We start from the raw sequence: 21401 nt of genomic DNA on the forward strand, positions 1-21401 counted from the left end.
GAGAGAAAGTTACCCACAAGCTCAAGCAACAATCAGAATTTTATTAATTGATCAAAAAAGAATGAATCCCCCTTTATACAATGAGACAGTGCCTGTTTATATAGAATTGGGATAAAACATGGGTGTACGCTCGAAAACTACCTAGAATTGAAGATAATTACAATTTAATTGAATTTAAAGAAATTCTAAACATGGGTGAAAAATGATTGTTTTGCCCCTACTATTAATGTGTGAAATGTCAAAATAGTCTCTGCTGCTGCCCAAGAACTTGTATGATCTTCCGTGGCTAACCCGAGGTCGTTCTGATGCTCGTTTGATCGAAAGATAATTGTTTTCTTGTAGGGCTCGACATGACGATCATTTTGATACCAACTTTGAGCCATGAATCATCTTTATGAGCCATGATCATGAGTCTGGAATCTTGGATGAATCTTGAAAACTTCAGATCGATTTTGTGCTCGTTCCTTGATGTTTCTTCATGATTTATTCATTGAATCACATTGAGCATATCGTCATGATCATGTTGCAACGAACTTAGCTTGATTTCGTGTTCAGCTGAAGATTTTGTCGCCTTGAGTTTTTGAGTAGAATCTTGAAATTCGACGGTAGAAATTTATAGTAGCTTTGACACTTTATTTATAGTAGCTTTGACACTTTCGTGTGTGAAATCCAACCATTCATCATACGCGAGGTTCGGATCAGAGATAGCCTCGAACCTCACGACCTAATGCAATTGGTTTCGTGCCGAACAGGTATATGAGCGTCGTGATCTAGCTGCTCGAACGAGGGGTGCTGCTACTAAAGTTTTGCAATTCCTTCATGGATTAAAGACTTTTATTTAGTTTTTCTCTCTGCTCAAACGTCGTCACGGGGCGTACCACATATTGAATTATTTGTCTTGATGAGACAAACATGCTCACCAAAATTGGGAGCGATTCATCTTGGAACGAGTGAGATATAGGTCGTAAAAGCGACTACCCGTGACTGTAAAAACAACCACCTTTAATGGTGTTTTAGTGCAGGGTGGCCACACATGAATAGTGTGATGCCTACCGGTTTTCGATAGTTTACCCATAACTTTGTCTTAGAGTGCCCGATTAAGCCGAAACTTGACCCATAGGGGTTTTCGACCGTGTCGGATCTAATGGAGGTGGTCCCAAAGCTGTTTGATATACCAAAAGTTTGGCTCTAGTTACAGGGTCCATTTCAGGGTGTTAGAGACCAATTTTGCTGAAATTGTTTCTTTGTGTTCACTACCTTAGACATGTCTGATCGTGATGAAACTTGACAGGTGATCTTTTGAAGTGCTTATGACGATCCTAGCCAATTCTAGGTCCATTTTGAGATTGTTAAGAATTTTCACTGTTTTGTAGGCTTTTATTGACCTGCATCCTAACAGAGACCGAGATGCTGAAAAATACGTTCAAACAGCTTGCCACACTGAATGTTGCTCTTCAAGAGAAGCGAGAAGGACAATAATTTGAAAAATTTCCTTTAGATTTAAATTTTTCTCTTCCTAGCCACAAGATCACGTGAACGTCAAGGAGATTCACGTAATGGTGTCACTAGGCTGCTTAGCCATAGGGATGTATTGTTCGCGGGTCCTTCCATGGAGACTATAGGGGGAGAAGAGCCATTTTTGAGGGATCTTGTCAAAGTCCTCACCCTCGTGGGGACTGCTAGTGATTCTGAAGCTGAGGATTTTATACGAACCTCGTCAGTCGGAATCAGGCCTGTCTGGCAATTGAGTGCCATAGAGAAGGGCATTATTCCCATTTGGTTTGGGTTCATTGGTTTGCTTTGGTAGGTACTATTTTTTGCTACACCAAGTTTTTTTTTGACGTTTAGAGTACCACTATGGGTCTCGTCTTCTGAGTCCAGTCAAGGCATGTTCTATTAGCCGATCCCAAATGTCTGGTCATGCCGGCTTGAGGAGCTGACATCTCTGGCAGGTTCTCCCCTGTCTTTGTCAGTTTCTTGCCTTTGGAGTATTTATTTCTAGAGTATGTTTGTGACCTCATGGGAATAATGTTCTTCCTCATGAGACTTGTCCTGCCATCTTGGCAAGTCTTCTGTCTTTCGAGTCCTTTTGCAACTGGACTCAGGCTGCTTTTCCTTAAAGCTCATATTTTTCGATTCCTGGTATTATATTACTAGGAATTCTCTTTTGAGTGAGGGCTGGAGCCACCTGTTGAGGTGAAAACTGCATCAACCTATTTATTGGTCCAAGCGCCTTTGCGAACTTTCACTTGAACTTGGGAAGCAGAACCATAGAGACGGTTTTCACTAACTTCTTTTCATTTTGGGGCTCTTTTACCCATGAATTTTTGGCTATGTCCACACTTTTCATCCATTTTTGATCATGATGTCCTTTTGAGTTTTCACCATGCCCGAGTTTTATTCACGAAACTCTTTTACTCATGGTTTCGTGACCATGCCCGTCCATCATTTTTACTCAGAGCGTTCCCTTGTTAAGGTATACACCATGCCCGTTTTTTTTTTTTTTCCCACCGAAATCTTTTACTTATGGTTTCATGACCATGCCTGTCCGTCATTGTTACTCATGGCGTTCCCTTGTCCAGGTATACACCATGCCCGTTATTTCATCATCATTTTTTTTTTGAAGGCATGTTTAAAGTCATGACTCCGGGACCTGTGTGAAATAGTTTAACATCATGCGGCCGGATGTGCACTACGGTTTAAGGTCATACAGCTGAACCGTGGTGGTGATGAATGGCAGTTTGTGGAGGCATGGAGTGAGTATGGTGGTGGTTTTGCTCACTTGGGGAAATGACATTAGGTTACCTATGAGAGATGGATGTATGAAATGTGAGTGGAAGATGGTGACCCACTAACTTACAAAAAATATAGATGGCGGGATGGTTCGCCGTTTTGTGAGCACGGGTGAGACTCACTGGGGAATGAGGAATGGTGATGAAGTGAATGAAATCACTAGGGAGGTAAGGAAGGTGGCGCTCGCACACTAACTGGTAGGTTAGGGAAGGCGTGCATGAAAGTGCACATAAAAGGCATGTGCGTATATGTGGGGGCAAGTTTTAAAGGTCATACCTCCGAGACCTGTGCAAAGCAGTTTATCGTGATGCAGCTAGGACGTGCCCTATGGTTTAAGATCATACATCTAGACCGTGGTTATGCAATTTAAATTCATACAATAGGACTGTGCAGTTTAAGGTCGTGCAACTATACCTTCGCTACAGTTTAGGGTCATATAGTTCGGACCATGGCTGTTTAGTTTAGGGTCATACAGCACGGACCGAGGCTGTGAAGTTTAGGGTCATACAGCACGGACTGAGGCTCTACAGTTTAGGGTCATACAACATGGACCGAGGCTATGCAGTTTAGGGTCATAAAGCACGGACCGAGGCTTTACAGTATAGGGTCATACAGCATGGACCAAGGCTGTGCAGTTGAGGGTCATACAACACAGACCGAGGCTGTGCTGCCATGTAGGTGAAGCTCCATGGGGAATAGGCCAGTGGATGGAAATCCAACTCCCAGGGGAAAACGGTTAAGGCTATACACAAGCGAAGGGCTCAAATGGAGATGGTGGCCAAATAAGGGATGGCGAAAGGAAGCAAACTTCACTATGGTTTAGTGGGGGTAAGCATATTCTCTAGGGTGAAAGATGGCTTGATGTGAAACAGACCCACCGAAAATTGAAGAGGTAAGAGTGAACCTAACTTCACTGGGGATAATGAGGTGCAGTATGGGTGTGACTCCTATGGGGATGAGGGACAGCTCCTAGCTCCATTAGCGATGATAGGCCACAGTTTGGGTGCAATAGCTTGGGTGCAACATCATTGGGGATGACAGGTCACGGCTTGGGTGCAACCCCACTAAGGATAAGTGGTAGGACGCACAAGGCTTCACCTGAAGTAGGTGACAATAGGCTGCTTGAAATATAGTCAGTGCCATGTGTAGCGCTAGTGTTTTCTTGCTAGTATTCAACCAACGCTGAGTTCTCAAAAACACAACCAACGCTGGGTTGTTAAAGACTCAGTTGGTGTTGCGAAAGATCCGTGATATTATTTGAAGACAACCAATGCTAAGTTAACCGGAGCTAGGGTTGTTTGGAAACACACTCATGGCAAAATCAACCGGCGCTAGGGTTATTTGTAAACACACCAGGCGCCAAGTCAACTGACGCTAGGGTTGTTTTGAAAACACACCCAACACTAAGTCGACTGGTGCTAGGGTTGTTTGAAATTCACTAGGCACTGAGGATGGATCGATGAGAGTTACCTCGGGCCTCGAGTGAAAGCCCGACCCGGCTCATTGTTGCTTGGCTTCCCTTGAACATGACTAGAATTCCCAATTTGTGAGGGGCATTTGAGGGTAGTGTGGTCTATATAATGGGGTAAAATCCAGTTTTCCCTCACTTTTTCACCTAGGGTAAAAAGCATTAAGTGAAAATTTTCTTAACGGTGAGGAGAGGGTGGTCGGTTGAAGTTCTAGCAAGCAGTGGGACTCCGGCAAAGGTTTTGCAGGGCTGGTTCTCGGCCAATAGTGGAATTCTAGGTGGTTTTGTAGGGAAGACCTTCGACGCGTAGACTTTGCCAAGAATTTGGCGAAGTTGCAGGAAAAGGAGCAGGAAAGGACAGTTCTTCGAGGAGTTTTCTGCGAAACAAAAGACGTTCCAGTTGTAGCAGGTTTTGGTAGACGAGGCGGGAAGTGAAACTGTGAGCATTTCCGTGCATCTTATGAGTTTTTTGAGGATTTTTAAGAAATTTCCCCAGGATTGTGGTAACTTTTCGATGTTGTTTGTGGTTTTTTTCGATGTTGTTATTGGTTTTTGCAGAGGTTCCCAGGGACTTAGGGGAAGTTTGTAGAAGTTTTCGGTGAGGTTCTGGTGCTGTCCAGGTGAAAAATACAGACGAAAAAGTTTTTCAGTGAGTTTTCGGTTGTTAGAAGAAGTTCCGGTGGGAGACGAATGATCATGGGAAATGGACCGTCGTGGAAGGCGTACGATTGCAGGAGGTGAACCATCGCAAAGAAGGTGTCCGGTTACCTCTTTCATATGTCAATTAAGGAGGTGCAACAACTTAGTGATGGTTGTCAGTCGATGCAACTAAGTTCGAGGTGTCACGATTAAGATTCGTGGCACGTGCAAGAAATTTGATCACAAGCTCAACTGGAGCTAGGTATTGGCAATCTCAGCCGGCGCTGAGTGTTGAAAGACTCAACCGACACTAGTCGTTGGGCATGCAACCGACACTGGTGGTTTGGAGTGCTGACTCAACTGACGCTGAACCTCAAGAAAGGCAACCGACGCTTAGGGTTTGGAGCAGTACCGGCACTGGCCTTTGGAGGACACAATCGACGCTGTCTTCAGTGGGCACTCATCAGCACATGTGGCTTATCATGGTGCTGAGAGTGATGCTCACTTATGGCAATAAGTTACGTGCGAGATTTGCGGTACTCGGCGACGAGCTACATATGGCGATGTTCAGGGGTCGGCAAAAAGTGGTGATTGATGGTAGGGTGTGGCTTGTGGTACCTGTTGGAAGCCAAATCCTCTAGGATTACATTGAGGTCCATGTTGTTCTGTGGAAGGGCACCCACTGTGAACAGGGTATGCTTTCCATCATAGGCCATTTCCTTGCCAAGGCAGCCCACTTTGTATGTTTGACACACACGTCAAATGAATCCTTTGTTGTATATTTGATATACGCGTCAGATAAGATATCTGGCTTGTATGTTTGACATACACGTCGGATGGACTGAGGCTAACTTCTTGGAATGGTTTTGCTTTGTCTTGTGGCCTGTAACCATCCTCTTACTTGTCAGATGAATTAAAGCTAACTCTCCAAGTGGTTTCGCTTCTTCTTCATGAGGAAGGCCTTTCTTTGGTGGGTTTGCTTCTTCCTCATGAGGCAGGCATTTGTTTTGGCCTGTAACCATCCTCTTATCCTTAGATGCACGAGCGAGAGTACAAGTTTTAGTTTGTAAATGTCCTCTTATCCTCAGATGCAAGAGACTTGTCACGTCCCTAGTAATGGGCTTCTTGTAACTTGTAACTCATTTTTACTGCAATAAAAAGAGTTAAAATTTTTGTTTGGATTATCTTGCCTATTTTCACGTTAAGTCCCTTTCTTTTGAATATGCATTATGGATAGTACTTCTTTAAGTATCGTCCATTGATAGGGGGCATTGCTTCCCCTCCTTCAGGATATGTCAGTATATAGGCTCCGTTGAGTGAGACCTTTTTGAATATAAATGGACCTTCCCATTTAGGCTCAAACTTCCCTTTACACCGGTCGTGCATAACAATAGGCCTTTTGACAAAGAAGACTAGATCACCGTGGGCGAATGAGCAGACTTTGACAAACTTGTCGAAAGCCCTCTTCATTCTCCCTTGGTGAGTTCAAGGCTTTGTTGAGCCTCTAACCTCTTTCCATCGAGTGCATTGAATTCTTGATACTGGAGCTTAACTCTCTCGTCTTCGATTATTCTTTGGTGAATAGCGACTTGCAGTGAAGGGATTTGTATTTCAAGAGGTAAAATTGCTTCACCCCCATAAACCAATGAATAAGGAGTGGAATCAGTAGCATTTCACGTAGTAGTGCGATAAGCCCATAGGGCTTCAGGAAGATTCTCATGGCAGTTCTTCCTTGTTTTTGATATTGAATTTCTTAAAATGTTGCACAGAATCTTATTGAAAGCCTAAGCTAATCCATTCGTCGGAGGTTGGTACATAGTCAAGTACCTCCATTCGAAACCGAATTGGTTAACTAAGAGATCGATATGATGACTCTTAAATTGAGGACCATTGTCAGATATAATCTGGTCGGGCACCTCAAAGCGATATATGATATGATGTCCATGAAGTACGTCAGCACTGTCCCAGGAATCTACTTAAGGGGGACAACTTCAGCCCACTTAGAGAAATAATCTATTGTAGCTAGGATAAATACATGGCCCATTATGGAAGGAGGGTCAATAAGCCCTACGATGTCCATACCCCATTGTGAGAAGGGCCATGATGCAACCATAGGGTGTAGTGACTCTGGAGGCTGGTGAACCAGGCTGGAGTGTATTTGGCATACTTGGCACTTTTTAACATAGCTTAAAGAATCGACAATCATGGAAGGCCAATAGTATCCCAACCTACGTATTCATTCATAGAGCTTAGGACCGGACTGGTGTAGTCCACAAATGCTAGAGTGGACTTCTTCCAACACCTTTTTTATTTCTTTAATAACGACGCATCTAAGAAGAATTCCGTCGAACGAATGTATGAAGAGAGTGTCTCCTTCAAGGAGGGTACAGTTGGTAGACATTCGACGTATGCTATTGCGTTCGCTACAATCTTTTGAAAGCTTGCCGTGTTTTAAGAAACTGGTGATGGGCTTTCTCCAATCTTGTACCTGCTCAATTTCTGCAGATATTGGGTCAAAGAATTCTGGTTCTTGATTCCGACCCTTAGCTCATTGACTTCGTGCTAATGCTTGGTCAGTCTTGATTACTTCTTTAGCTGACAGAAGTGCTCCAACTAGATAAAGAGGGCACTAAGGGAAGATATTTCTCTTGTCGTCTGCATGGACCTCAGTTCTTAGTTCGATGTGTCTCCATTGTACCACCCAAACAAGCGTGGGCCCTGATAAGGATATTTGAATTGTAACACCGAGTTTCTCAAGTGCATTAGCCTGCGCGTTGACCCTCCTGGGGATGTGACTCAGGGATATGTCCTCAAATTGAGCCATATACGATTTTGCAGTATCATGGTAAGGCTTGAGAGTGTATTTTCTCACATCATAAATCCCTTTGAGTTGTCAGATAACCAACTCAGAGTCGCCATAGATCTCAAGCTGCTCCAAGTCGAGGTTGAAGGTTATCTTCAGTCCAATTATAAGGGCCTGATATTCTGCCTCATTATGAGAACCGACATGAGCAAGAGAGAAAGAAAGTGGCAATATTCTTCCTCTCGGCGTTAATAATACTACTTTGACACCTCCTCGATCTGATTGGAATGCTCCGTCGAAATACAATTCCCACACCAGAGTAAGGTCAGCACATAATACTTCTTCATCAGGGATGTCACTTGATAGAGGAGATTATGTCGGTACGAGGTGTGCTGCAAGAAAGTTAGCTAAGGCCTAGCCCTTGATGGCCTTCTATGGGACATACATGATGTCGAATTCCATCGGCAATAATGCCCACTTAGCAAGGCGTCCCGACAAGCATGGGCGTGTCATGAGAAACTTTACATGATTCGTTTTCAATATAAGTTTCACTTCATGACTAAGCAAGTAATGACGGAGTTTTTGTACTGCGAAGATCAGGGCCAGACACAACTTCTCAATAGGGGGATAATTCTTCTCGGCCTCTTACGTCCTGCAACTGAGTTAATATATCACAATCTCTTTTCCCTCCTCATTATTTTGTGCCAACAATGCTTCGAGTGACTCGTCCAAAGCAGTCATGTTAGAATAAGGGGTTTTCCCAATACTAGTGTAGAGAACACCAGAGGGTTGAGTAAATAATGCTTGATGTCGTCAAGGGCTGCCTGACATGCTTCATCCCATATGAATGGGGTATCTTTCTTAGCAGGTGTGTAAAGGGTTTACAGTGACCTGAGAGGTTCGAGATGAACCTACGAATGGATGCTAACTGCCCTTGAAGAGAGCGCAGTTCTCGAAGTGTAGTCGATGACGACATTTCTTGGATTGCCTTGATCTTGACTGGCTCAACTTCAAGGCCTCGATATCTGACGATGAACCTTAAGAATTTTTCGGAGCACATGCTAAAAGCTCATTTTAACGGATTCATTTTTAGTTGATGAAGGCACAACCGCTTGAGCACCTTTTTAAGGTCTCTCATGTGAGCATCCTTTTCTTCATATTTTACCACCAAGTCATCTACATAACACTCCACCTCTTTGTGCATCATGTCTTTGAAAATGGTTGTCATTGCTATTTAGTATGTGGCGCCATCATTCTTTAATCCAAAAGGTATTATTGTGTAATAAATGACCCCTTTTGGAGTTAGGAATGCAGTTGCCTCTTCATCTTCAGGCGCCATCTTTATCTAATTATACCCAGAGTATCCGTCCATGAAGGAAAATATTTGGCAGTGAGATGTAGAGTCGATGAACATCTCGGTAATGGCAACGGGAAGTCATCCTTGGGACAGACGGTATTCAAATTGTGAAAGTCAATACACACTCTGATTTGACCATTCTTCTTCTTTCTTGGAACAACATTTGCTAGCCATTTTGGGTACTTGACTTCGTGAATAATGCCTGCTCGTTTGAGTTTGGTCACCTCGACGTCTATCTGCATCTCAAGGTCAGGCTTGAACCTTCTCGATTTCTGTTTGACGGGTTTGATAGTCGGATCGATGCCGAGATGGTGAACAAATACTTGAGGGTCTAAACTAGGCATCTCATGATAATGCGTCTTAGTATGCTTTCAAGAAAGCAATGAAATACTCTTTCTCTTCTGGAGACATATTTGCTGAAATGAAAGTGGGTCTGAGAACCGCTTTGTCTCCAAGGTTTATTTCCTCGAGTTCGTCAGCTGTGGTCTGACCACCTTCTTCGCATTCTTCTGGAGCCTCTTGTAACTCTTCTTCATCACTTTCAGAGATCTTTCGATCGACCTCAAGGGCAGAGACCCATGATCCTAACATTTCTACCTCTGATAGAGGTCCATAGTGGATCATGATCTCTGCACCTTTCTCAAACCGAGTGACGGAAAGGTCAACCTCAAAGGTGGAAAACATGGCAGGTTGGAGAGATTTATCTCGAAAGTTAGAGGAAAATTGAGGTTCAGTGATAATGATGTGAAGAGTGTCTTCATACGAGTTAGACGGTATTCGTACGGATGCTTGGAGTGTTTGCTCCGAGCCGGCTGGTTCTTCAGAGACTTGTATCATGTGGCAAGCCTCCTGAGTGCAGAAACTTTGCCCTCTCGACTCTCTTAGTCTCGGCTCAAAGTCAGGTTTAGGGGGCCACTGGGGCTTCTTTAGCTTCAACTTCTTGTGCTTCTTTGAAGAAGGTGGCTCTGCTTTGGATTTAGCTGCCAGGGCATCAGCAACTGTTCGGAATCCTGCTGCCTGTGTGAGGGTTTTTCTCAATCATTTCCATTGCATCCTGATTATATTGATTCTTTCGAATTCTCGATCGAGAGCCTTGAAGTCCAGACATATCAAGGTTGTACCTGCAGGGGACGTAGAAGAGAGAGAATGAAAAGCTGGAGCAGAAGGAGGAGGAGGGTTAGAAGGTAGGGGACTTTTAAGGTCGTTCCCCTCATCAGACTGATTTGGGCAGCTTTTTACGTCATCACTAGGGTTGGTTGGGTGCAGGGTCTTTCAGGTCTTTCCCTTACTTAGACCATTGGGCAGTTCTTTTAACGTCGTCACCCTCATTTGATGTATTCTGAGTGGGAGATGGCACGGGGACGTCTTCTTGACAGGGTGAAGAAGGAAGAAGGATCGTGCCAGGGATGAAGTCCAGTAAAGTTGGCAGTGGAGGATGGGGCCTGATAAATTCTTACTCAAGGGTTGTGCGATCTTGTTTCTTCTGCGAGTAACCCTTGGTGCTCGTCTTTTTGTGGTTTTCTGTGGTGATGTTTGATTCATCTCGCTGGGCTGGCGAATAACCCTAGCTTGGCGAACTGCTTCTTGTCTTAAAGACTTGAGTCTGCTTCGACCATGGTAGACTATCCATGGCTGGGGAATTGAGGGTTCCTCAGTGTCTAAATCATTGATAAGAAGGTCCTGCTTTGGGAGATCTCCTTGCCCCGATGGAGAAGCGACTTGGGGGGCACTTATAGGGAGATTGTAAAACTCCTGACACTCCCCCATTTTCTTTGCCAATATATCAAGGAAACCTGCTCATTTTGATAGGTAATGGCCTCTTATCTGATGGTATGGGCACCAACGATCTTCAATCCCCTTAGCAAGGTGACAAGGTTGCCTTGCTTGCTTCAGTGTGATTATGCCTTCCTGAAGAATTATAATGAAGAAGGTGTAAAGGATATCAGGCATTTCGTCTTCCTCTTAGATAGTTACAGCATGAGAGGCTTCGACTGCCCTAAAGGCCTTCTTTAAGTCTTCATGCTTTATCTGACCTTTCAGAATCAGGGCCTTGATAATATCCTTCAGCGTGTAGCAGTCATCTGTAGGATGATTGATCCTTCGATGGTAGGCACAACAATTTGCATGTGTCAAGGCCAGGTTGCTCAAGGAATTTGGTTTCTAGAAGCTGGATCATATTCTCTTCCAATAATAATCGGAACAACACAGGGACCTATTCCTTCTCGAAGGGGTAGACCTTGTTTCTATGCCTGGTGAAACAATCACCCCGATCAAGGTTGACCGATAGGGGTACCTGATTGTACAACTGTTGTTGCTTGCCATCCTGGGGTGTTATCTTTGCTGTGCTTACCCCTTTAAAGAGGTCCAAAGTTTCAGAGGGAGACTTCTTTAAATCAACGACTATGACGGCTGCACTAATTACCCCTTTTTGTTAGATGCCCCGTGTGTTATTCCTACCGTTGGCCCGATTGTTTGCTGAGCTTGTAGATGGTAGCCGTGTCGTACCATGGTGGCGTGATAGACTTTCTATGCGGACTGATTTAGAGATCAGCTCAGACATGGAAGTCAGATTAGAGGCCTCAACATGTAGAGCGATCTCGGGTTGTATGTTCTGAACGCAAGTTTGGACTGCTTCCATTTCAGGCAAAGGATTAGAATGGCGGGAAGCCAAGTTTCTCCATCTTGATATGAACTGATCTACGGGCTCATCAGGATCTTGAGTTAGGGTGATAAGTTCGATGGTTTGAACCTCTCTCTCGATCTCATAGAAGCATTGATAGAATAGTTTTTCCATCTCCTCCCACGTATGCATTGAGTTTGGAGAAAGTCGGGCATACCATTGAAATGTTGGGCCATCGAGGGTCTCAACAAACTGTCGGAGAAGAAACCTCCCTCAACCGTTGTTTCTCGACATGCTGCCTGGAAGTGGGCAATATGCTGGTTTGGGGATGTGGTTCCGTTGAATAAAGGAAACTTCCCTTTCTTATAATCTGAGGGAAACGGGACCTGATCAATATGCGAGGGGTATGGCCTTTGATAAGGCATTGCACCCTGTATCCCCGGGATTTGTCTGTTCTTTAGACTATGGGTGATCATAGCGTCAATGTCTGTCTGAGAGACGGAATGAGGGACATAATTGTCTTGTGAGGTAGAAGGAGGGGGTTGCTGTGGAGGTGCACCATCAGAGTGATGAGAATTGACCTCATGATTAGCCAACTGGCGGTGTCGATATGATCGATCTTTTCCATCATCGCACGCACCATATCCTCAAACTTTTTCATGCGCTCTTCCTACGCATCACCGGGCTCGCTTACGGCCATTACGCTGACTGTTTCACTATGGAGGTTGACGTTAGTGGCAACAGAGGGCTTGCGAAATTTACGGGTTGTACGTGGTAGGTCAGTCAGTAGGGGCTGGCATGCCCTGACTGAACTCGACTCTTGTATGCTGATCGCGTTCGGATCAGTTCTTGATAATCTTAGGACCGTGGCTACTAAGCGGCTGGGTCTTTTTCTACAACAGTAACCACAACACAAGGCTCATGGAGTTCTTCTTCAGGGTTCATTATTTGAAGGGGGTAGAAGGGATTCAGGTGAAGAGGGTTGTCAAAATTGCTTGTTTTGACTTCCTTGGTCACCTCCATAGTCAAAATTTGTAGACCTCTATCGCGTTTAGCCTTGAGGTTTTGATGGACCTCATGTTAAAATTGAAATCTTGGTCACTGCTGGTCAGCTCTTCTTGCATAGGAGAGAGCTGTCTCCATCAGGGGCGGCAATGGATGAGGGCCAGGAACTAGAGTCATCTTGGTCGGGGAGGATGAAGGACTCGATCTTCCATCAGGTCGATGTTCTGAGGTCTCTTGTGGGCTTGAGAGACACGATCAAAGTGACGGGGCTGGTTCAAGATGGTAGTCTTAGGGAAAAATTTCGAGTATGAAGATTGAAGGTGCTAGCTCGATGAAGAAGGAGTGGGCCGGAGTAGGGTTGATTCATAAGAAGGTCTGAGTCGAGGGCGAGAGGGCATCTATGATGGCAACACATGTGCGCCCCTTGAAGAAGGCTCACGACTGACCTGGGGGTCAACACGGGCTCGAGCAAGTAGTCTGGCAAGGGTCTGCAAGAGAACAGGTGTAGACATGTCTCTTATAGACTGCACTTGTGTGTGCAGAGTAAGAGGACAAGAAGGTCGTCTCTTGTGTACACATGTTGGTGTGGCAATGGCATTGCTCCGAGCAGTGCCATGCATATGAGTAGCGTGTGCAGGACTTGGCCTTGGAAGCTTCGATATTGAACACGGACTCGAGATAACAAAGGGGTTGCCCTGAGGTATGGCTCCCACAAGCCTTGTGATGTGTGCGAGGGATAGAGACCGTGGCGTTTCCTCCTCGACGTGTTGAGCCTTTAGGGATAAAGACCAATGGTGCAGAAATGTGGGGGATAGCCTTATGGCAACCCACAGAAGCAATGACAGCTTGTTTGCCGTTTGCAAAAAGGCACTAAGCAGCCTTTTGCGTACCTCAGAAACATGACCGACAAGTGACTTGTCGGTGGCTGGGTGCATGCTGTGTGGGGCAATAAAAGTGCTGCCGGTGCAAGGTGCCTTGGTGGAGTTTCCGTCAGAGCGAGGAGATGGGGATTGAGGGATTTTTAGGTCCCACCTCAAATTGGTCCAAGTTAAGACTTGGGAGCTGGACAAGGGGTCTTTTCTCAAGAGGATGGTTGGGAACGAAGTCAAAGGAACTTGTTCCCTAGGGACGCTCTCGACTACGGGGATAAGAAAATCCCCAATCTGGATAAATGGGGTACAAAACCCGCAAGCCATAATAAAATGTAAAAAGACAATGAAAGCAGCTAATAAAGGAAGAAACTAGCCAAACAAGAACGATCTGACAAAGGGGTAATAAGTCCTCAGTGGAGTTGCCAAGTTGGTTAGGTGCCTCGATCTCGCCCTTCGGATCCTTTGGAGATTAGGCGACCAGCGTCTCGAGTTTCGAGGGAAGACCCTGGATGTTTTTGAGATTGCTCTCTCAGGAACCTCATTTGAGAATGGGGGCAGGTGTTACCAATTCGTGAGAGAAGAATTTAAAGGTGGGTTCGGGACTTGCTTGGGCTGACTCGCGTGGGCGCCCTCTTAAATCATGAAGAAAGTCCCCAATAATAAAACTGGTTCGCAATCACCTCCCTTGGCTTGTATTCTTCTTTTTTTTTGTAATCACACACTTATATGGCAAAGGTTATAAAACAAGTGGGTCAGACCTCATCCTTTTCCTATTTGATGAACGTACACAAGCATGGGCATTCAAAAAGAAGAAGAGTAGAAAGATGAGGGAGAGAAGAATTAAACTAAGGGAGAGGATTAGAGAGTTGACTAGGCTGGTGGATAACTAGCCTGATGTGGTAGCAAAACGGGCTCGGTAACTAAGACCGGCTCACAGGATTACTACTAAACGTCATTACAAATACCGACTAGCTAGGCACGATGGTCAGTCTGTCGTGGCAATAAAGCGGGCCAAGTAATCCTGACACAACAACATGACAGCATGACTACCTTGAGAGGCTAACCTATATCCCTCTTAGTTGAACGAAGGAGTGGCAGAATTAAGGCTATGAGGAAAGAATAAGAAGAGAAGAAGGGAAAGAAAGAGGGAGAGAGAAGAAAGGAAGAGAAGAGTATGAAAGACGAGAGAATAAAGGAGAGAGAGATGGAAGGTGTAGTCGAGGCTAAGCATTACCGACTGTATTAGAAGGAAGAGAGAGAAAATACAGTCAGTGCTAGGCTTCATCGGCTGTATTGTACAGAGGAGAGGAGAGAGGAGACATAGTCAATGCTAAGCTTCACTGACTGTGAAAAAAGAGGAGAGATAAATTTAGTTGGTGTTAGGCTTCACCGACTGACAGAAGAGGAGAGAAAACCAGTTGGTGCTAAGGTTCATCGACTGACAGAAGAGGACAGAGAAAACCAGTCGGTGCTAGGCTTAACCAACTGACAAAAGAGGAGAGAAAAACCAGTCGACGCTAGGCTTCACTGATTGACAAAAGAGGAGAGATAAAATCAGTCAATGCTAAGCTTCATCGACTAATAAAAGAGGAGAGAGAAAACCAGTCGGTGCTAGGCTTCATCGATTGACAAAAGAGGAGAGAGAAAATCAGTCAACGTTAAGCTTCATCGATTGATAGAAGAGGAGAGAAAACCAATCGGTGCTCTACTTTATCGACTGACAAAAGAGGAGAGAGAAAATCAGTTGGTGTTAAGCTTCATCGATTGAAAGAAGAGGAGAGAGAAAACTAGTCAGTGTTAGGCTCCATCGATTGATAAAAGAGGAGAGAGAAAATCAGTCAGCATTAGGCTTTACCGATTGATAGAAGATGACAGAGAAATCCAGTTGACGTTAGGCTTTGTCAACTGACATAAGAGGAAAGAAGAACTGTCGACACTAGGCTTCGTCGACTGACAGATGAGGAGAGAGAAAACTAGTAGGTGTTAAGCTTCATCGACTGATGAAAGAGGAGAGAGAAAATTAGTCAATGTTAAGCTTCATCGATTGATGAAAGAGGAGAGAGAAAACCAGTCAGTATTAGGCTTCACCGACTGATAGAAGAGGATAAAGAACACTATTCGGTGCTAGGCTTCACTGACTGCCAAAAGAGAAGAGAGAAAACAAGTCAGTGCTAGGCTTCACCGATTGATAATAAAGGAGAGAGAAAACCAATTGGTGCTAGGCTTCGTCGGCTGACAGAAGGGGAGAGAGAAAACCAGTCGACGTTAGGCTTTGCTGACTGATAGAAGAGAAGAGAGAGAAGTCCAATCGATGCTAGGCTTCATCGATTGTTACAAAAGAGAGGAGAATAGATGGAGACAAAGATGAGAAGAAGAGAAAGAAAGGGATAAAGACGAGAAGAGAGAAGGAGAGAGATAGAGATAAAGATGAGAAAAAGAGAGAGAAAGAGGTAGAGATAAAGATGAGAAGAGAGAGAGAAAAACATGAGAAAATGGGAGGAGAGAGAAAGATGAGAAAGAAGGGAGGAAAGAGAAAGAGATACAGATAAAAAAGGGAGGAGAGAGAAAGAGGGAAAGAGAGAGAAAGAGGGTAGGAGAGATAAAGTTACCCACAAGCTCAAGAAACAATTAGAATTTTATTGATTGATAAAAAAAGAATGAATCCCCCCTTTCTACAATGAGGCAGTGCCTGTTTATATAGAATTGGGCTAAAAAGTGCGTGTACGCTTGAAAACTTCTTAGAATTAAAGATATTTATAATTTAATTGAATTTAAAGAAATTCTAAAAATGGGTGCAAAAAGACTGTTTTGCCCCTACATAACAATGCGTGAAATTCTAGAACAGTCCCTGCGGCTGCCCGAGAACTTACGTGATCTTCTGTGGCTGACCCGAGGTCATTCTGATGCCTGTTTGATCGAGTTTTCTTGTAGGGCTCGGCATGACAATCATTTTGATACCAACTTCGAGCCCTGAATCATGTTTTTGAGCTATGATCATGAGACTTGAATTGTGGATGAATCTTGAAAACTTCGGATCGATTGTGTGCTCGTTCCTTGATGTTTCTTCATGATTTCTTCATTGAATCACACTGAGCATGCCATCATGATCATGTTGCAATGAATATAGCTTGATTTCGTGTTAGGATGAAGATTTTGTCATCTTGAGTTTTTGGCCGGAATCTTGAATCTGACAGCCAAAATTTACAGTATCTTTGACACCTTCATATGTGAAATACAACCATTCATTGTACGTGAGGTTTGGACCAGAGATAGCCTCGGACTTCACACACCTAACGTAATTGATTTTGTGCAGATTGGGAATACGAGTGTCGTGATTTGGCTGCTCAAATGAGGGGTGTTGCTGCTGAATTTTCCGCAACTTCCTTCATGGATCAGCGACTTTCATTTAGTCTTTATCTCTGCTCGGGCATCGCCATAGAGCGTACCACATATCGAATTGTTTGTCTTGATGAGATGAACATGCTCACCAAAATTGGGAGAGAGCGATTAGTCTTGGAACGAGTGAGATATAGTCCCTAAAATTAACTGCCTGTGATTGTGAAACAACCACCTTTAATGGTGTTTAGTGCAGGGTGGCCACACGGGAATAGTGTGCGGCCTACCCCTTTTCGGTATTTTACTCATAACTTTGTCTTAGAGTGCCCAATTAAGCTGAAACTTGACTTGTAAGGGTTCTTAATCGTGCCAGATCTAATGGTGGTAGTCCCATAGCTGTTTGATGCATCAAAAGTATGGCTCTAGTTACATGGTCTATTTCAAATTGCTAGAGACCAATTTTGCTTTAGATGTTTCTTTGTGTTCACTGCATTAGACATGTCCGATCGTGATGAAACACAAGTGGTCCTTTGAAGTGCTGATGACTATCTTGACCAATTCTCGGGCCATTATGAGACTGTCAAGTATTTCTATTATTTTATAGGCTTTTATTGATCTGCTTCTTACCAAGGACCAATATGCTGAAAAATACATTCAAACAGTGAGAGCCATATAAGATCCCCAATGTTTCCACATGGCTCATCAAGGAGTGAGAACCGCATAAGATCTCCTAACCATCATAGCTCATCAGGGGATGAGAGACACATAAGATCCCCAACATTTCCGCATGGCTCATCAGGGAGTGAGTGCCGCATAATATCTCCCAACCATAATGGCTCATCAGGGGGTGAGAGCCGCAGAAGATCCCCCACGTTTCAACTTGGCTCATCAGGGAGTGAGAGCCGCATAAGATCTCTCAACCATCACGGCTCATCAAGGGGTGAGAGCCACATAAGATCCCCTACGTTTCAACATGGCTCATCAGGGAGTGAAAGCCGTATAAGATCTCCCCAGTTCAACAACAACAAGAGTCCTTGAGGGTGAGGATGATGACAAAAATATCCCTCCAGAAATGCTAAGGCCCATCACGAAGGAAAGAAACTGAGGAAACCAAGATCTAACCTGCCACAAGCTTCAAGGTACATCTCGTCAAAACCCCCTAGCCTACATAAGACCAAACTTTTGGGACAGGTCAGAGGCCCCCGACTTGACCCCACTAGATGGGACTTACAGAGATACGTTGAGCATAAAAGCAAATCTGGTGTAGTAGCGAACAATGTCGACCAAAGGTTTATAACATTCAGCCTTCAGAAAAATCGTGGTAGTCCCTTGAGGGTGAGAACTTCGATAAGATCCCTCAAAACTTCCCGAATGATTTCACTTCTCGATTCTCTCGAAGCACAACATTCGGTAGGGCATGCTGTTGGAAGGTATTTTTCATCAACATGGGGCCCCTGCTCAATTGGCCAATATCTTCATAAGGTCCCCCAAAAGTCTCCTACCAATTTTTGTCGTAGTTCGACATGTCTAAGGCAGTGCAGACTGAGAAACAGTTTCAACAGAATCGGCCTTTAGCACCCGAAACGACACGTATAACTAGACCTAAATTTTTAGTACCTCAAATCATTGTGGGATCACCACCATTGGATTCGGCACAATCAAAAACCCCCAGGGGTCAAATTTTAGCCCAAACAGACACTCCAGGAAGTAGTTATAGGTAAAAGAGTGAAACAGGAGGGATCACAGGCTATTCCCGTGCGACCGCCCAACAACTCCACGCCCTGGAAGGGACATTCACGACCAGTGAATTTTGATGCTCATATCTCACTCGTCCAAAGTTAGATCGTGCTTAAACTTAGTGAGCATGTTCGTCTAGTCAAGACAAGCAATTTGATATGTGGCAGCCCCATGACGACACCCTAGTGCGAAGAAAAGCTAGAGAGAAGTTGTTGATCTGTGAAAAAAGTGTAAAAAATTCAGCAGTGTTGTGCCTAGCTGCAGCGGCTAGATCACACTGCTCGCGAGCCCGATCATTGTGAGCTCAATTCCATCGTGTGCATAAGGTCTCGGGCTATCGCCGACCTGTACGTGATGAACGGTCGGATTCTACATACAAAACTGACGAAGCGACTGCAAATTATGTTGTCGAAATTCTAAATTCCGTCCAAAATTCCAAGGTTGCAAAATCTTCATTCGGGCATGAAATCGAGCTGCGTTTGTTGCCTCACGATTGTGACGACATGCTCAATGCGCTCTTATGAAGAAATCACCGAAAAACATCAAGGAACGAGTACACTATCAATCCGAAGTTTCAAGATCCATTCAAACTTCAAGTCACATGATCGTGCACTAAAAGCATGATCCATGGCTCGAAGTTGGCATCAAATCGATTGCCATGTTGAGCCCTACAAGAAAACATTCAATTATGATCAATCGGGCATCAGAACGATCTCGGATCAGCCATGCAAGATCACGCAAGTTCTAGGGCAACACAAGGACTGTTATGGAATTTCATGAATTATTAGGAAGGGGAAAATCTATCATTTTACACCCTATTTTCTAAATTATTTTAATTCGATTTAATCTTAATTTCTAGTAATTAGGGTTACTTTTGATCATCCACCCATGTTTGGGGCAAATTCTATATATACGTACTAGCATTGTACACACCAGAGGATTCACCTTTCACAATTGAGAGAGTTTTTACTTAATACAAGTTTCTCTTTCTTCTCATTGAGAGAGAGGAGAGAGGTGAGAAAAAATTTTGATCGGTACCCCTAGGTTCGAAGTAAAGCTTTTCTCCCTGTTTTTCTTTTTCTTCTTCTCTCTCTCCTCTCTCTCTTCTTTCCTCTCATTGCTCCTCCTTCTCTGTCTACGTTCCCACATGGGTCATGCACGGTAGTGGCAGTGCTGTGCATGCTTCCCCTGAGGGCACATAGGTCACGCATAGTGATGGCAGCACCATGCGCGAGTCTCCTTCTCTTTTTGTCCCTCTATCTTCCTCTTTTAGTGAGGCCTGTAGATGGCGCTGCCTGTCGCTGTCCACAGATGTAGTCTCGACATCTTAGTGAAGAACCCAAACGATGAAACTTGCTGTCGCACGTAAGGGTCCTTCCCCATTGCACATCTATAGTAGTCGATAATACTCATCGTCGTCTACAAGCTACCTTCACATATTCGGTGCTTATCGCCGTCCTTCCTGCATCCCACGCCTATTGCCGTGCACCTCGTGAGGATTACCGTCGCTCACTTCACAAGAGACTATTGCCACGAGCTTCATCGGAGACTATCGCTGCCCTCGCGGGGGCGTGTCGTCTCCTTATGTTGCCAACGGCGATGTCTAGCATCATCCATAGTTCATTTCTCTCTCTCTAACCATGATCAGTCGTGTAGAGCACCGCTCAAGGGCCACAACATTGCTACTCCAGGGTCGTGAGTGGCAACGCTTAGCGCCGCTGGGACCCCATCTCTCCGCCGTCTCGTGTCTTCTTTTCACTTTCTTTTCTCTTCACACTTGACTTAGGGTAGACTTATTCTAGCACCACCACATCAGTCTCGATTTCAAGTAGTATTGCCGCTGTGCTGGTTCTAAAGACTATGCCCGGCTTTCTTCCACTCCGAGTCGATGGCTTCTCGACTGCCATGCTAGTCTCACCTCTTCGTCAAGTTTTCTTCCCTTTTCTATCTTTATTTGAACCTTATGCTTCATCGCCCTCTCATATGAACATACAGTGCCCCAAGACAAGGGTGGGTCTCTTTGACTCACTTGTCTTGCAAATTAACCATAAAAGTGTTGTGCAGGATTGCAAGTCAAGGGAGGCGATTCTAAACCAGCTAAAGCAGCTGGGGGGCTTTTTTCGTGATCTAAGAGGGTACCCACGTGAGCCAGCCCGAGTAAGTCTCGAACCCACCTTCAATTCCTCTCTCATCGGTTGGTATACCTGCCCTTGCTCTCGAGCAAGGTTTTGAGAGAGCGATCTCAAATCCCGAGGTCACCAGAAACCCGAGATACATGCCGCCAGATCATTCAGGTCCGGAGGGTGATATCGAGGCACCTTACCAATTACCCCCACACGTATGCACGTCAAAATGGCCTTAACCAAGGGTACTCCTTCATGGTCATTTTTGAGAAATGTTATGGCAATAAAGGAGCTCCGTGAGGCCGAGATGCTTTGGGAGTGCACCACGAGACTTGGTCCAATGAAAGCCTAAGGATGGCTTGAGCTACCTGCCTCGAGTTATCCGGCATGAGTAAGTTCATCATGCCTTGATTTGGACGAATAAGTCTTGCTACTGAAGGATACTGACATTGGTGGAATATCACCAATCGCTCATATTGACAAGCAGATCACCCTTGGAAGGATGTTAGCTTGATGAAGTGAAGTGAAACAAAACATGCGAAGAGTTTTGCGCCACCCATCTTCTCTCAAGTATTTGAGCTTGATTATCACATGAGTTGGCGAACTGTCGGTATTTCCCATTCTTTGGTTGCTGATGTTGCCTCTATC

Source organism: Amborella trichopoda, chromosome 6 (genome assembly GCF_054954075.1).
Source record: "Amborella trichopoda isolate Santa Cruz 75 chromosome 6, AtrichopodaSantaCruz75HAP2 v2.0, whole genome shotgun sequence".
Lineage (NCBI taxonomy): Eukaryota > Viridiplantae > Streptophyta > Magnoliopsida > Amborellales > Amborellaceae > Amborella > Amborella trichopoda.